Source organism: Grus americana, chromosome 3, assembly GCF_028858705.1.
Source record: "Grus americana isolate bGruAme1 chromosome 3, bGruAme1.mat, whole genome shotgun sequence".
NCBI classification, from domain to species: Eukaryota; Metazoa; Chordata; class Aves; order Gruiformes; family Gruidae; genus Grus; species Grus americana.
The window spans coordinates 107,790,050-107,805,165 of NC_072854.1; the positions used below are offsets into that span (position 1 = coordinate 107,790,050).

Here is a 15,116-nt window from a genome sequence, read left to right on the forward strand (position 1 = left end):
ACAAGCTATGAAAACCACCAACCATCACTGGGATAGTAACAGCATGACAGAAAACTTATGCTAGCTTATATTATTCTGAAGAGTGCAATTATGAAAACAAAAGGGGGGGGGGGATGTAAAAGCAGACTTTCAGAGGCCTTCAGTAAGGTACCCAACTTGGAAGAAGTTTCAGTGAGAGCTTTGTATTTGGGACCATTCTTTACAAAAACTTCTCTGTTTTAGAACAGAATATATTAACTCAAATAATTCCTCATTTTCCAGTTATAATGCATGCTACAAATGAATTTGATTCTGGATGGGTAATATTACAGTGTGGTGGGGTTTTTTTTTAACCAAAGCAGCTTTTTTTTTTTTTTGTATCTTTTATACTATGACAGCCATCACCTGTAAAACAACAGCAATTGCTGAAGAACTTTATTCCTTTTCTTAGCAGCACGTTACATGCCATAAAACTTCAGTAGGCCCCATGTTAAAAATCCCAACAGTAAACTTAATGAAGTCAGTGAGGCTCCACCTAGAATCAACTGCAAGATCAGATTAGGGATTTTATCTACTCTCAGAATTGTTAAAGGGCTGAAAAGAAAAACTAGAGACTTATCTTCATTTCCCTACCACGTAAGTCATTCTGGCTAAATCGTACTTATATGGGAGATAGAGAATAGTGCCTACAGACAAACTTATGTCGCTGTTTGTTTGGGGGTTTTCTATAATAATAATAAAGATATATGCAATTGATAATAGCAATTTAACTGCCAAGCCTCTAAGTCAGTGCAACTGCCCCAGGCTTTTCAAAATATATTTCCAAGACAAGTATCAAAGAAAAAAACATTTGCAAATAACATTAAAAATGTTCTAGCCACTTAATTGGAAAATTCCATACTTTAGAGAACTTGAAATTTTGCAGGACTGCCTTTGTATCAGGAATACACAGCACTTTGAAGCATACTTACACATCAGCAAACATCACATGTTTATAACAACTTTAAAAGCTACATAAATTATAGTTTTCTAGTGAGTTATGCTTACAAGCTGGCTGCTTTCCAAAGTAAGCATAGTAGAAACAACAGATCCATTACCTGGCAGGCTTCAAAGCAAAAGAGGAAAAATGCAGCAGTTCTGCACAAAATTTAGCAACGTTTCATTCCCACTAGAAGCAGCAGAAACAGTTTATTCACATTCGATCCATTTCTGGACATGAAATCCTGTTCTCAATCTGTTAGTTTTGGTGAAGATGGCACACCCAAAGCAATATAGCCAAAACCCACACTGCCAAACTACTGCCCCACTACTAACTAATAATATTTCTGCTTCAAGACCTTACAGTAAGAGATGAAGTAAGACATGAAGTTCTGCTGTGCTTTTCAGAGCCTTCTAGAGAAGAGTCTTCAAATCTCTTTTGCATAGCCCACCAGCAGGATCAGTCAACAGCATATCTATATATTTTTAAGTTTACATTACAAACCAGTATTAAGAACTGCAGCTTTAACCTCATCTTCAGCTCTGTAATTCTCTCTTCCCACCAGCTACAAAGGGAAACTTCTCTTCTGATAGCATTCCAAAGAGACTTCCTCAGGGCTTCAAGTCAATCCAGATCTTCAAAGCTGTTTCTAAGAGAGCACTGCATTTCACAGTGCAAACACTTTCTTCACGCATCTGCGTGGTGCTGTGCATAGACGCAAGCTTTGCCTGGGAAGACGTACAGCTGAGTTAGATGATCTGTACTTGAGCTAATAAAGCTCCGTGTCTCAGCAGGGATTCTCAGCCCATGCACAGTGGCAGGCTGATGCAGATACGTTGCTTCTGGTTCCAGGGCTACTGAATCAGATTCCATTTTTCTTCAAACTTTAAGCATTCTCAAAGCCAGAAAATGTTTTACCAATGTAGTATAATAAAGCAACTCCTGTTTCTTGTTAAAGCTGCATGACTTTGGTCCCTCAAACACACAGGAAGATACGAGCGATTGTTTGATTCTTACTTTTACAGTGTTTTGCATTTAGATGCAAAGGACCCAGTGCTATTAACAAATGAATAACAAAGTGTTTTGCCTGAACATTTAGCAAGGTCATTTTATTCTATAACACATTACCAGTATAAGCAGCTAAATAAAGTAATCCAATTTTGAAGCAACTGGGGAAGTTATCTGCCAGTGCTTATGCAACACTTGACTAAGCTGCCAGAAGACAAATGGAAAAAAGCAACATCTAAGACTAAGATTTTTAGCTTTGTATTATGTAAAATAGTAACTCATTTGAAACAGAATCTCAGTTTCTAATAAACTTTGCCAGAACTGAAAGGAGCTTATAAAAAAGAATTAAAAGCAGTTTAATAGGTGTTGTATTTCCCATCACAAAGACCAAGTCAATGTTACAGTAAGAATGAGTTTCAAGTCAGCTGCAAATACATTTGGCAGTTGCAGACACATTAGATAGACACGCTGTGGCAGACACATAGATGCTACGCAATACAAGAATAAATATCCATGAAATAATTACAGAACAGCAACTGACCTAGTCAGGGAAATAACCCATTATAGCTATAGATTTTACACATGTGAGTAATGCTCTGGCTTAACAAGAGCTATTAGGATAAAAAAGGGGAGGAAAGAAAGAAAGCCTCACAAGAGCTAAGGAGCCTCCCAACACATATTTGGAGCATCACTATACACCAACTGACCCCTTCCAGTCTCCAACTCAGTATTGCTGATGCCTTAAAAGCTGCAAAGTGATAGGGGAAAGGAACAAAAAGAACAACTTTTAAAAGAACTTGATCCTTGAAGCAAAAAATTGTTTGGATAGTTAAGAAAACTATGCTGCTCATACCTCGGGGATGAGAGGCCAGAAGATAAAATACCCTAATCTACACCAAAACTATAATGTGGAAAATAAAGGAGACAGGTGACAAGGTAGCCATAGTCTAGAGAAGGCTATTTATTAGTATCCCCTCTCCCCCTTAAAAGACATAATACTAAAAGGAATCTAAAAGGAAATGCAATGACTCTGTCTTTGCACTAGATAAACCATATCCAAAAAAAGGACGATATTATCCAGATTTGACTGTGCAGATCATGCTACCAGAAATATCTAAATCAGGAATCTTCTCATAGCAGTTTTTATAGTCACGGAACATGTTTACTATCAGCTGTATCTAGACTTTTCTTTTGGGCCAGATAGATTTAATGATCTAGAAATTCATTATAAGGATTATTTTTTTCCTTCTCTTGCTACAAGAATTTATCTTCCAAGCATTCTCTTATTTCCAAGTGGGAACACACCCTGGCATATATTTTCTCTTTTACTGAGTGCCCTGACCTTTCAGGAAAAAGATTATACAAAAACACTGAATTCCTGGAAAGAAGCTGCTATTTCTGATTAGCATACTAATATCACAGAAACAGAAGCTAGAAGAGCTTATCTTCAAGCTGTAAAATATGCTCATTAATAAGAACCTGGGCAACCATCTAAGGATATATACAAGAAAGCACATACATCTTCTAGTTGCATTTGCAGAAGAATTCCCAAATGCAATCACAGCTCTTGAAATGCCTTTAATGAGCTCATTGCAATAGGCAGTGTGAAGGTGATATTTTTATTGGGGAAATTATAAATCATAGACTTGTCAAAAACAGATGCTTATGACATTCCACTTCCCTCTCTTCCTCATCACTTTGAGGCTTCTCCCTGTGTCTTCCGAAAGCAGGAACACTGCTGAAACTCTCAGTACTCCTAAATAACCAAAGGACAGTATATCTTTACATACTGGGACACTTTGCATTCAAACAATACAGCTTCAAGAAAATTAGTCCACTTCTGGCATGACTGCGAGGCATGCTAAAGTTAAGAAAAAGAAAACACATTCACAAGCCACAGCTACAAAGTTGAACACAGAAGCACTAGCACTAAAAATAACAATGTTGACTATGAAATATTCTTATGTCCCAGAGCTAAGTGACATTTTTCATCAGAGCATGGAACAGACAGCTATATGATCCTATACTGAGATGTTCAACTCTGAAATATTTTTGTTGCCAGCATGACCATCAAGCACAAGAGTAGTGATGGCAAATAATGCAACACAAGGATCGAAGATCTGATATTACACAGTATCACACATTAAAGCTATTCATTTAAGTAAATACTAACAAAGCATGGAAACTATTTAGAGAAACTATACCTACAAGACCTTCATTAAACAAGGGACAGTAAAATTGTTCCAACTCTTTACTAAAATGTTACGAATTAATTAACTGGCAGTTGGGTCAACTTGCCATCTTTCCCAGAGACATAAAACCAAGACAACATGCAGGGATGCTGCTTTCCAAGCTCATGAACAGAATGAATAGTACATGAATTTCTATTCTATTAGAGGCACCTAACTGAGAAATACTCACACCTATATATCTTAACTCATACTGAGCAGGGTCTTAAACCTGATTCTCCACAACAGCACTAAAATAAAAGCCCCAGAGACAAGCAAGGCAAAGGTCCTGCCCTTCAGAGTTCCGCCTCCTCCCCTCAGCAGGTCCACCTTGAGAAACAACCGAGGCAGTAACACTTCTGAAAGTTAAGCTGTGATTGTTAAGTTAAAAACTCCTAATTTTGACTTTCATAGGGGAACATATGCAGATACTTCTTTTGAGTGTTTCCACTCTTAACCCTAAATATGATTTCTTGTATATACTTTGATCTGAATTTATGCAAGAGCACTGTCTTCCCCATGAAGGTAGCTCTTAATATGCAGATGGCCTTAAAAGCTCTCCACAGAAATGCAGATTGTTTTATTTAAGGATTAATGATACATTTTTCATAGCTTAAATAGAATATAAATGTTTGCAACTTCTACTATGGTATCTACAAATATGCTGTGAGAAAAATCCCAGGCTATTATAATATCAGTTACATACTTGGATTAACACAAATAACTTAGATTAAGCCTGTGATTTCTGAAGGCTAAAATATATAATTTTTAATTTTGCATAAAGTTCCTCAGCACTAAAAACTTTCTTCTCACACAGATCATTTTCACCTGCTCCTACTGTTGTTGCAGCTGAACAGAGAGGGAGGACAGAAAGAATCAAAACAACGCAGCAGTGGGAATAAAGGAACATACTATGTCAAAGGGAAAGCCTGGAGCTATTGGAAAGCCCTGTATTACAGCTAAGCAAGGTAAAACAACACGCCTTCTAACGAAGACAATTTGAAGCCAATTACAAGCCAGAAGATTAACCTACTGACTCAGGCATATATGAGCCTGAGTTTTCCATCGCCCATCTTTCCCAAGAAGCCCTGTCTAACTTACTGAAGGAGAGGTAAAGCTGGTTGTAAAAAAAAAAAGTCTTCAAGAGTGCAGTAAGGAGAAAATTTGAAAACAACTTGAGGAACCATGGATTCCTGCTGAGCACGAAGTTTTCAACAACAGCTAAGATTTATTAGATTGAAGTTTTTTTTCCAACATAGATACAAGCTACAACAACATGTGTTTCCTTTCCAATTCAGCCACAGCTGAACATTTTATTGAACTATTACTGTAAGAAAAGAAGCTTTCACAACAACTTTTAAAAAGATCTCTTCTTTTGGGATCAAATAGATGTATTATTAAAGTAATGCCGGTAAGAGGACTCAATCATTGGACTAAGTGATGTCAAGGATTGCTGAGCAATTAAATCCGATTACTAATTTTCATGTATTGATGCGAACGTCAAAACAGAGTATTCAGAAAAATAACCTGAAGACAAATGTTCATGAATCTATTCTCTAAGACTTCACTTTCCCTCTGCCTTGGATTTGAATATATCAAGAAATGTAAACAACCTTCTAGATCAATATTTAGCAAAGTTTTATGGGCAATGCATACAGTAATTCAGTTTTTAATAAAGACATTTCTACCCATACTTACTATTTAATCAAAGTTGTCTTCATTTGTTTGTTTGGGGTTTGAGTTTTAGATCATCCTCCACCTTCACCAGTTTACTCATATGACAAATTAAGAGCCTTTTCAAAGAGTACACTGAAATAACGTAGCCATATAAATTCTGTTTGGAATCAGCTAGCTGGTCAAATAGCACTTGTGCTGCCCTGCACTACTCCCAGCACGTGCTACTCTCTGATGTGTTCCCATTAGGCAAAGGATGTGGAGGTAAAGCTGCAGTCGGTGCTTTGAAGGGAGTATCACTGAGGAATACAAACAAAAAATTCAAAGGATCAAGGTTTTAATATGGCACAACCCATTTTCTAAACAAGTTTGTAACAACATCAGATGAACATTCCCATTAATTTTCTTGCAGAAGGCAAAACACTGTGCACATACCACAGTATTTACAATGAAATAATCTTCATTATTTACATAAGCCATTTTGAAAGTCTCTCCTTGTAAATCGCATCTGACTCCATATCTTATCCTTTTTTTAAATTAAACTTTGCTCCATAGAAATAATGGAATGGGGTAAGAAGTTCACACATAAAGCTCTCTCACTGAATAGGCAGCGATGACGGGATTTGCTAAATATGCATTTTCTCACCTTAAAGGTATCTCACTGGCACAGCCTGAGCGCAAGAAGAAAAAGTAATGGTCTCTTGGCAGCACATACAAGCTGCCATTACTGTGATGAAACATTAAACCACAAGCAGCTTCCAGAGCGAGACGTGCTTATGTAAAGGAGCGCATTTCTTTTTCAAGCGTTGTAGCTTAAATAGATACTGAGGTCAAAAGAACTGAAGTAATTTTAAGAATCGCCTTACAAGTCAGCTTTCATCTCTTTTGTACGTATATTACAATAAGATTACTGTGTTTCTGGATTAAGGGTTTGGCTGTTGATTTTTTTCAAATCTTTGACAGAAAAGATTAAATTGAAAAGAAATTAGCTGCCTTCTACTTCATACTAGCAAAGTAGTACAGACTTTTTAAAATCCTGGATCAAAACTAGCTTATGCAATTTTGAATTTGCCAAGCCTAGTACCAATCCGTCAAAGAAGGACTTCCTTCACCTCAGGCATTTACATAAGTGCCTTTAGTTGGGTCACTGGAATTATTTCCCCTCACTCCCTATCCCATCTTGCTCCATTCAGTAGGCTGATCCTATAATCTAATTTCACAAAGAAAAGTCCACTTTCTCTTCCAGTGAAGCAGCAAATATACACACAGCTTATTTGCATGGAGGCTTGATCTACAGGACGTTAATATTTTAGAACTTGTGAGTAAAATTTGCAATCACAGTAGGAAAAGCTAAAAAGACACTTAACCTCAAGGATACCTCACTTTCCTCACATCTCTATGACATTAGAACCATCCAAATGCAAAATACTATGCAGGCAATATTTCTTCAAGTTCTTCTTCTGAGAAAAGGGAGGGAAGGAACAGGGTACAGGATGCCCTGGAAGAGTTTCCTGTTATGAATAAAGGTTTTCCTACAAGAACATGCAACTATTGCTGTACACCCACACAGCTTAGAGTTTTGAATAAACTTTCAGCAAATAATGAAGTTTAGCCCTCTCAAGCTGTTTTAAAGATCAGTTGAAGACCCAGGTTACCAAATTCACTAACATTTACATATGAAAAGAATAAGAAGTGACAATGAAAATTGCCATTTTTCTCCTTACATACAAGAAGCAACTAAACATATGCAGAGTCATAACAAACTTCAGCAATGAAAAAAGTGTTTGCAAAATGAAGTGCTTTTGCAAAATAGCTCCCTCTTCAGTTTTCTTTCAGTTTGTTTCCACTGACTTATACAAAAGAATATTCTTCCATCGGTGCCACCAGAAGACATTGGAAAACCTGCATTAAATTCAAACTATATTTCAGTTGTCATGGGCTTGTCCTCCTCAAAGTTTAAAGCCAGAAGATACCACGAAATCATTTAATCAAATGTTTGTGGAAGGCTATTCAATTCAGTTCACTTAGCCAACAACAGTTTGTCTGAACAACCTTCCAAAAGATTGCTCTATCTAAAAATACTAGCATGTGGATATCTAACGTCTCCCACCATTATGCTATTGACCCATATTTTGATTGAGTAATTTTGTTTCCATAAAGATAATTGCAAGCTAATCATAGAATCATAGAATCTTTAAGGTTGGAAAAGACCTCTAGGATCATCAAGTCCAACCATCAACTCAACACCACCATGTCTACTAGACCATGTCCTGAAGTGCCATGTCTATACGCCTTTTGAACACCTCCAGGGACGGTGACTCCACCACCTCTCCGGGGAACCTGTTCCAATGTCTGACCACCCTTTCAGTTTTCCTAATATCCAACCTAAACCTCCCCTGGAACAATCTGAGGCCATTTCCTCTTGTCCTATCAGTTGTTGCTTGGGAGAAGAGACCAACACCCACCTCACCACAACCTCTTTTCAGGTAGCTGTAGAGAGGTTTTATGTAATCATAAAACTTCAGTCTTCATTTAGATAAACTAGACAAACGTAATAATATATCATTAACAGCTACGTAAAACATTACAAACACAGCTGAATTTAAGCAACCAAACATTTTCCATATAATCATACGTATTCAAAGACCATCCCAGGCCAGATGCACACTGAGCAAGCATCACCATGACCGTGAGATTTTTCCCTTAGCCAGTTCTATTTTCAAAAGAAATTATAAATTAAAGTAACCTACAGATGATAAAACACACAGACAGAAAGACTCCCTATTCACCATGCTGTGAGATTAACCTGTTACCCTCTAACAGTCCCAAGGATGTAATCTATTACTGATGCCATGAGTACCCCAACCTCCTGCCCTATACACACTCATATATATAATACATTAGTAATAGGCTATAATTAATAGTAATAGACCATAATTAATATAGTCCTTAATAACAGACTATTTAGTACAATCATTAAAAAATTTTCCTCCTTTTGTCATGACATCTGTATTCACTGGATCATTTTTCTCTCAACTCAAGAACAGCCACATTCGTCTCCAGTCAAGTTACTCATAATTGAAAAGAGTAAACAGTGACCAAGCTGGGAAGTTTAGTTTGCCTGGTTTATCAAGGGACTTTCTCAGTATGCATCTAATTTAAAAGAACTTAGCCTTTCAACAAATACTTACAGCTATTTGTACATTCAGAGACAAGAACACAAAAACAGGATTGTAAAAATCAAACACAGCAGCAAGTTTTTGCTCAGGGTTCCTGTTTGGTTGAACAAACAGCTAAATAGCATATATCAGTACTTAGATGTACTGATACTTCAAAAAAGCTATGAATTCACAATTGGAAATGCATAAACACACCTAAATCGAGCTGCAGTACATCTACCTATTCCTGGATGGAAAACTCCCTTCGTTTTAGAAAGGGGAACTAAGGCAGCACTGCCACAGTTGAGGAAATTGCCAGTTTCTTTCAGTATTTGCAAGTTCCTATGACTTAACAGCTGTACCTTAACACAGGGAAGATTTCTCTAGTTATACTGGGGTGCGAGGGTAGTTTTATTTTTTTATTATTTTACTTTAATCTTATTTTGGATTTCAGTTCTCAGTTTGTTCTTAAGACTTCTTGTCAAGTATCCCAAACTTGTTTCAGATGTAGTAATTTATCCAACCAGAAGAAACTATGCTGTTAGTGATATGGAAAGAGCCTAGCTAAGAAGTCAGCTTAGTTTCTCTACAAAATAAGCTCCTTTTTCATAAAGGATGAAAAAGTTTAACAATGAAGTTTTCAACATTAGGAAGACTGCACTGCTTATGAGCAGGACAGGTAGGTATGTTTCTAATTAAAGAGTGACATTCTTCATTCAAGGCTCTCCATCTGGTTGCTTGTAAGTTTAGAGAAAGGAAATAGCTAGTTACAGAAAAAGTAGTATGTGTTCATGTAAAATCAACTACCAACATGTAGATCAAAACTGAATTAACCTCTGCAGGCAATTTTACTTCTAGTATTTAAGCTTTATTCTCCAACACAGGTTGGCAGGGGTTGGCAGGGACCTCTGGAGATCATCTAGTCCAACCCCCCTGCTAAAGCAGGATCACCTACAGCAGGTTGCACAGGATGGCGTCCAGGCAGATTTTGAGGATCTCCAGAGAAGGAGACTCCACTACCTCTCCAGGCAGTCTGTTCCCGTGCTCAGTCACCCTCATAGTGAGGAAGTTTTTCCTCATATGCAGATGGAAATTCCTGTGTTCCAGTTTGTGCCCATTGCCCCTTGTCCTGTCCAGAGAAGAGTCTGGCCCCTTCCTCTAGACATCCACCATTTAGATATTTATAAGCATTAATAAGATCCCCAACAAATTAATAATTTAAAATTTAAATAATTTCATTTGTTGCACTAGGGAGATCACATGCTTTTTCAGAAGACTCAAGTCTTGTAAATAATACAGTTTATCTGAACCCTGAAAGGGGGTGGGGAGAGGAGGGGAAAAGAGGACAGGACTTAATTCACTGTGAGGAACATTCAGATAGTTTGGTGATCAGATCATACAAACATTTATGGACTGAGATATTCCAAGAAACACTGCCAAGATCTTCAAGGGTTTACAATGCTTCAGATGCATTGAATGGTTATACTAAATTTTAATTGCACTAGAAGAACATATTATTGTGGATATTTCTGCAAAATAAGTAAGCCCTATCTTACAGGTACTAGAACAACCCTGAAGAGTCTTGATTTTTTTCCCTTGTAAGAACAGTTACATTCCAGAGCTTTAAGCATGTCCAAGAGTTTGGTCAGACTAGATGTACTCACAGTAAATAAAGTATTTATAGATTCTATAGAACTTATTTTACGAGAGGTTAGTAAAGGACTTTGGCATTCTATCAGCCTTTTACATCTCTCACACAGGACAGTATTTCTGTTTCTCCAATAAAAAGGAATTAGTCATGCAAGTTTTTGATTCAGAAAAGAGCTACCCTTACCACTGTAGAAGATGCCAGGTGGCATTTGAGGGAATGAGTTCTAGAGAAGTCTATATCCATCAGAAAGAGCGTATTATCAGCATGAACAGCAAACCACAAGTCAGAAACCAGGAAACTGTAACAAATTCCCTCACTGACTTTCTGTTAATACAAGACCTTTGCAACCATCAATAGACATCTGCTAAACTGAAACATCCTAATTCCCACCACCTCTTCCCTCACACAATACACCTCTGATTAATATCAATTTTCTTTGGAAGTGCATTCCTTGCTTCCTGTCTTTGCCCATGGGCTGTAAAAAGAAGTTAGAGAAAAGAGGGCATCTGTCCCTATGGAGAATAGACTACATCTATTATGCCTAAGCACTCAGAAGATGCAGAATAACTTCAACACTGAATATACACCTTTGCAAAATCCACATCACATTGGGCAGAAAAAAAGCTACCTACTTGTCTTAAAAAAACAAAAAGCCCAAACTATGGACTTAAAAAGTAATCAAGAAGGAAATGAGTCATGGGGAAAATTTCAGGGAAATTTCACATGAAAAGGAAACCCATGAGCAATTTCATAAAATTTTCCATGCTCGGTTGTGTCCCCCCCCGCCCTTCTTTTCTCTTTCCCAGAGACTTGATGGAAGATGGCAGGCCTTAAAATACTTTTATTTATCCTTCTATGAGAGGGAGAACAAAACAGAGAATAGACCACAGTATGCTCTGACACCCTGAAGATTTGCCTGTTGCATCTTTATTCATGGAATAATAATAAAAAAAATAATGTATTGCATCAAGAACTGGCAACTACAAGCATTCAAAAACCACGAATCAGATTGCCAAAAAAACCCCAAACACATTAAATAACCATTCCACTTCCAGTTTTCAGACATGCTGTCAGGAAATGAATGGTTTCTTTCGTGTCCTATGTCAAACGGGCAGGTGGAAAATTCCCAAGCACATTCTTCTCATGGCTATGTTCTCAATCAGCTGGAAAGCAAACGTCTCAAAGTCCCAATAAGGTCATTTGGACTTATGTCTTAGTTCCTTCCCTGACACTCTGAGCCAGCCTTCTGTCTTTGCTCCTGCACTAGAGAAACCAGAAACTTGGGATTGTTCAGATGCAGAAGGGGAAGAAAGATCCCTATAGATGAAGTGAGGTCCTCAACAACCTACTATCAATTAGCTTAAGTAAATTATCCTCTTTCTCTGTAAATATCTTAAGTCATTACCTAATTAAAGAAAGAAAAGCAAGCTAAGCTGTTTTGCTGTTCCAGGTCAACATACTTTTTTATGGAGAGCAGAATAGTTTGGAGAACAGATGGAAACACAAGTTGGAAGCTCTAAAGCACACTGATCTTCCTAGCTTCTCAGAAAACTGAGGCACAGTGCTCTGCTTGATACATTTACCTGTTCGTGCGCTTACAACCTTTACAGCTTCTAAACAGCACTCCGATTCAGCCTTGATTCTGAACAGGACTCAAGAAAAGGCTTTCTTAAGAAACGTAAACCACAAATAAGAGTCTCTGCATGGTAGTTTGAATTAATTCAAAACAAGAAAAATTGAGTTCTCATGCAAAACATTTGTTTCCAGGAGGTACACAAAGGGATTCTGCTACTGAAATGACACTGTGTTTGTCTCTAGAACAAGTGTGGTTTTCCAGGAGTCTTCCAATGAGACATTGCCTGGACTCAATGAATCACACTTTCTAGCTTTTGCGCTCTTCAAAATAAAATTAAAAAAACCCCACAACAGAAACTATATTAGCAATCAAAATAGACGCAGAAGCACAAGAACTGAGCAGCTTTTTTTCTTACACAGACATGGTCCTCAGATTCCAGACTATGTCTCAGTTTGGTTGGAATTCCCAAACCAGAGGGAACAGCCAATCTGACAGTCATTGACCTGGAAATACTTCATAGATACTTGCCCTTTAGAGAATGGTCACAATTAGGATCCTCAAAAAACATCTTAGGGAGGTCACAAGTCCCACCATGACTCACATGGTGTGGTGGGTTGACCCTGGCTGGAGACCAGGTGCCCACCAGAGCCACTCTCTCACTCCCCTCATTCACTAGACAGGGGAGAAAAGGTATAACGAAATGCTTGCAGGTCGAGATAAGGACAGGGAGAGATCATTCACTAATTATCGTCACGAGCAAAACAGAGTAGAGGAATGACAAATAAAACCAAATCTTAAAACACCTCCCCCCACCCCTCCCATCTTCCTGGGCTCAACTTCATTCCTGGCTTCAACCTCCACCCCCCTCAGCGGCACAGGGGGACGGGGAATGGGGGTTATGGTCAGTTCATCTCACGTTGTTTCTGCCGCTTCTTCATCCTCAGGGGGAGGACTCCTCTCATCGTTCCCCTGCCCCAGCATGGAGTCCCTCTCACGGGAGACAGTCCTCCACCAACTTCTCCAACATGAGTCTCTCCCACAGGCTACAGTCCTTCATGAACTGCTCCAGCATGGGCCTCTCCCACAGGGTGCAGACCTTCAGGAGCAAACTGCTCCAGCGTGAGGTCCCCCACGGGGTCACAAGTCCTGCCAGCAAACCTGCTCCAGCGTGGGCTCCTCTCTCCACGGGGCCACAGGTCCTACCAGGAGCTTGCTCCAGCATGGGCTTCCCATGGGCCACAGCCTCCTTCAGGTGCCTCCACCTGCTCCGGCGTGGGGTCCTCCACGGGTGCAGGTGGAATCTCTACACCCCCTCATCCTTCCTCCATGGGCTGCAGTGGGACAGCCTGCTTCACCATGGCCTTCACCACGGGCTGCAGGGGGATCTCTGCTCCGGCGCCTGGAGCTCCTCCTCCCCCTCCATCTGCACTGACCTTGGTGTCTGCAGAGTTTCTTACATCTTCTCACTCCTCTCTCCAGCTGCAAAAGCTCTGGGTTTTTTTCTTCTTAAATATGTTATCACAGAGGTGCTGATTGGCTTGGCCTTGGCCAGTGGCAGGTCCGTCTTGGAGCCGGCTGGCATTGGCTCTATCAGACACAGGGGGAGCTTCTGGCAGCTTCTCACAGAAGCCACCCCTGTAGCCCCCCCACTACCAAAACCTTGCCACACAAACCCACCACACATGGGTAGAAATGTTTTCAAGTAATCAATTATTAGCTCTTTGAATGTGTCATGGCACAGTTCATACATAGTCATTGCATTATACAGATCAATCGTGATGAAAAGGCAGCATTCTCACAGAGTTTGAATGCATAAACCCAGGCACCAGAACTTCCTCTAGTAAATCCACTGATGAAGAAATTGTTCTTTCCTACCACACGTATGAACATGATTAAGTTGATATAAAACACCTTTGGAGAAAAAAAAATCTCTTTGAGCTCTCACAATAGTGAATTCACTGTAACCCCAAGAATTTCAACTAAAATAAGAATGACCTGTAGAAAACAGCAGCACATGTGACAAGACAAATCAGCTGCAGCCAGCCACCAGCATTCAACAAGTCAAAGAACTGACCTTGTGAACTCCGCTAATGGTTGCCACACACATCTGGTATAGAAGAAACCCAAACAGCTATTCTGTAGCTGCAGATAACATCCTGATTATTGCTCTAAAAACCTGCTTCCTCTCCCTTTTGCTGCTGTTCAGTCTTAGTTTCTGATCCTGCTTCTCAGCAGTGGTCTTTGGCCCTTCAGTTGTATTAACTCAATCTGCCAGCACAGCCTTGGTTTCTAATCCTAGCCCTGGTCTGCTTAACACTGATTCCTGGATCTTCCTGCCTTCTGTAACCGCTCACCCTACTTAGTACTTCTGATCATGTCACAGAAGCTGGAGGAAGAACAAGCCGGCATGGATCAGAGAACCTTCAGCCTCGGATCACTCTCTCCAGAGCTTGTATCCCCTGGTTTTCCAGTTCTTCATAACAGTATTTTACTCCAGTCTGTCCTAAACTACAGGATCTAGCCACTCGTGCCCCAGTTAAGATTCCTCACTATCAAGTAAAAGAAGAGCAACAGGTATCAACCCAATTGATACACTAGAAATAAGAATAACAGCTGAGTGTCATCAAGGACCTCGCAGTTGCCCTCAAATTTCTTGCAACCTTAACAGATGAGGACTAAAACCTTAATAGTCAAATAAAAAGTATACCCTTTACAGTACTTGTTCTCTAGCATTTTTGTTATGGCATCTACTCTGAATTAGATCAGAGGCTGAAAGAGTTGGTTTATTTTGTGGATTCTTTGGGAAGTTTTGTTATTATTCTGGGACAGGGAAGGAGAGGAACATTTAGAAAAATCTGGTAAG

General features: G+C 39.2%; 1 protein-coding gene across 3 annotated transcripts in view; it reads right to left on the reverse strand.

Annotated features, from left to right (window-relative positions):
- The window catches only part of LCLAT1 (lysocardiolipin acyltransferase 1), a 120,050-nt gene that overhangs the window by 86,680 nt on the left and 18,254 nt on the right, over positions 1–15,116 (reverse strand). The window contains exon 1 of one of the 3 annotated variants that reach the window (XM_054819510.1): positions 1,463–1,740. The exons of the other annotated variants lie outside the window; for them this stretch is intronic. The gene's annotated coding sequence lies outside the window, so the exon portion shown is untranslated. Of the gene's footprint in view, positions 1–1,462; positions 1,741–15,116 lie in introns of those variants that run through there. 3 annotated transcript variants of the gene reach the window in all.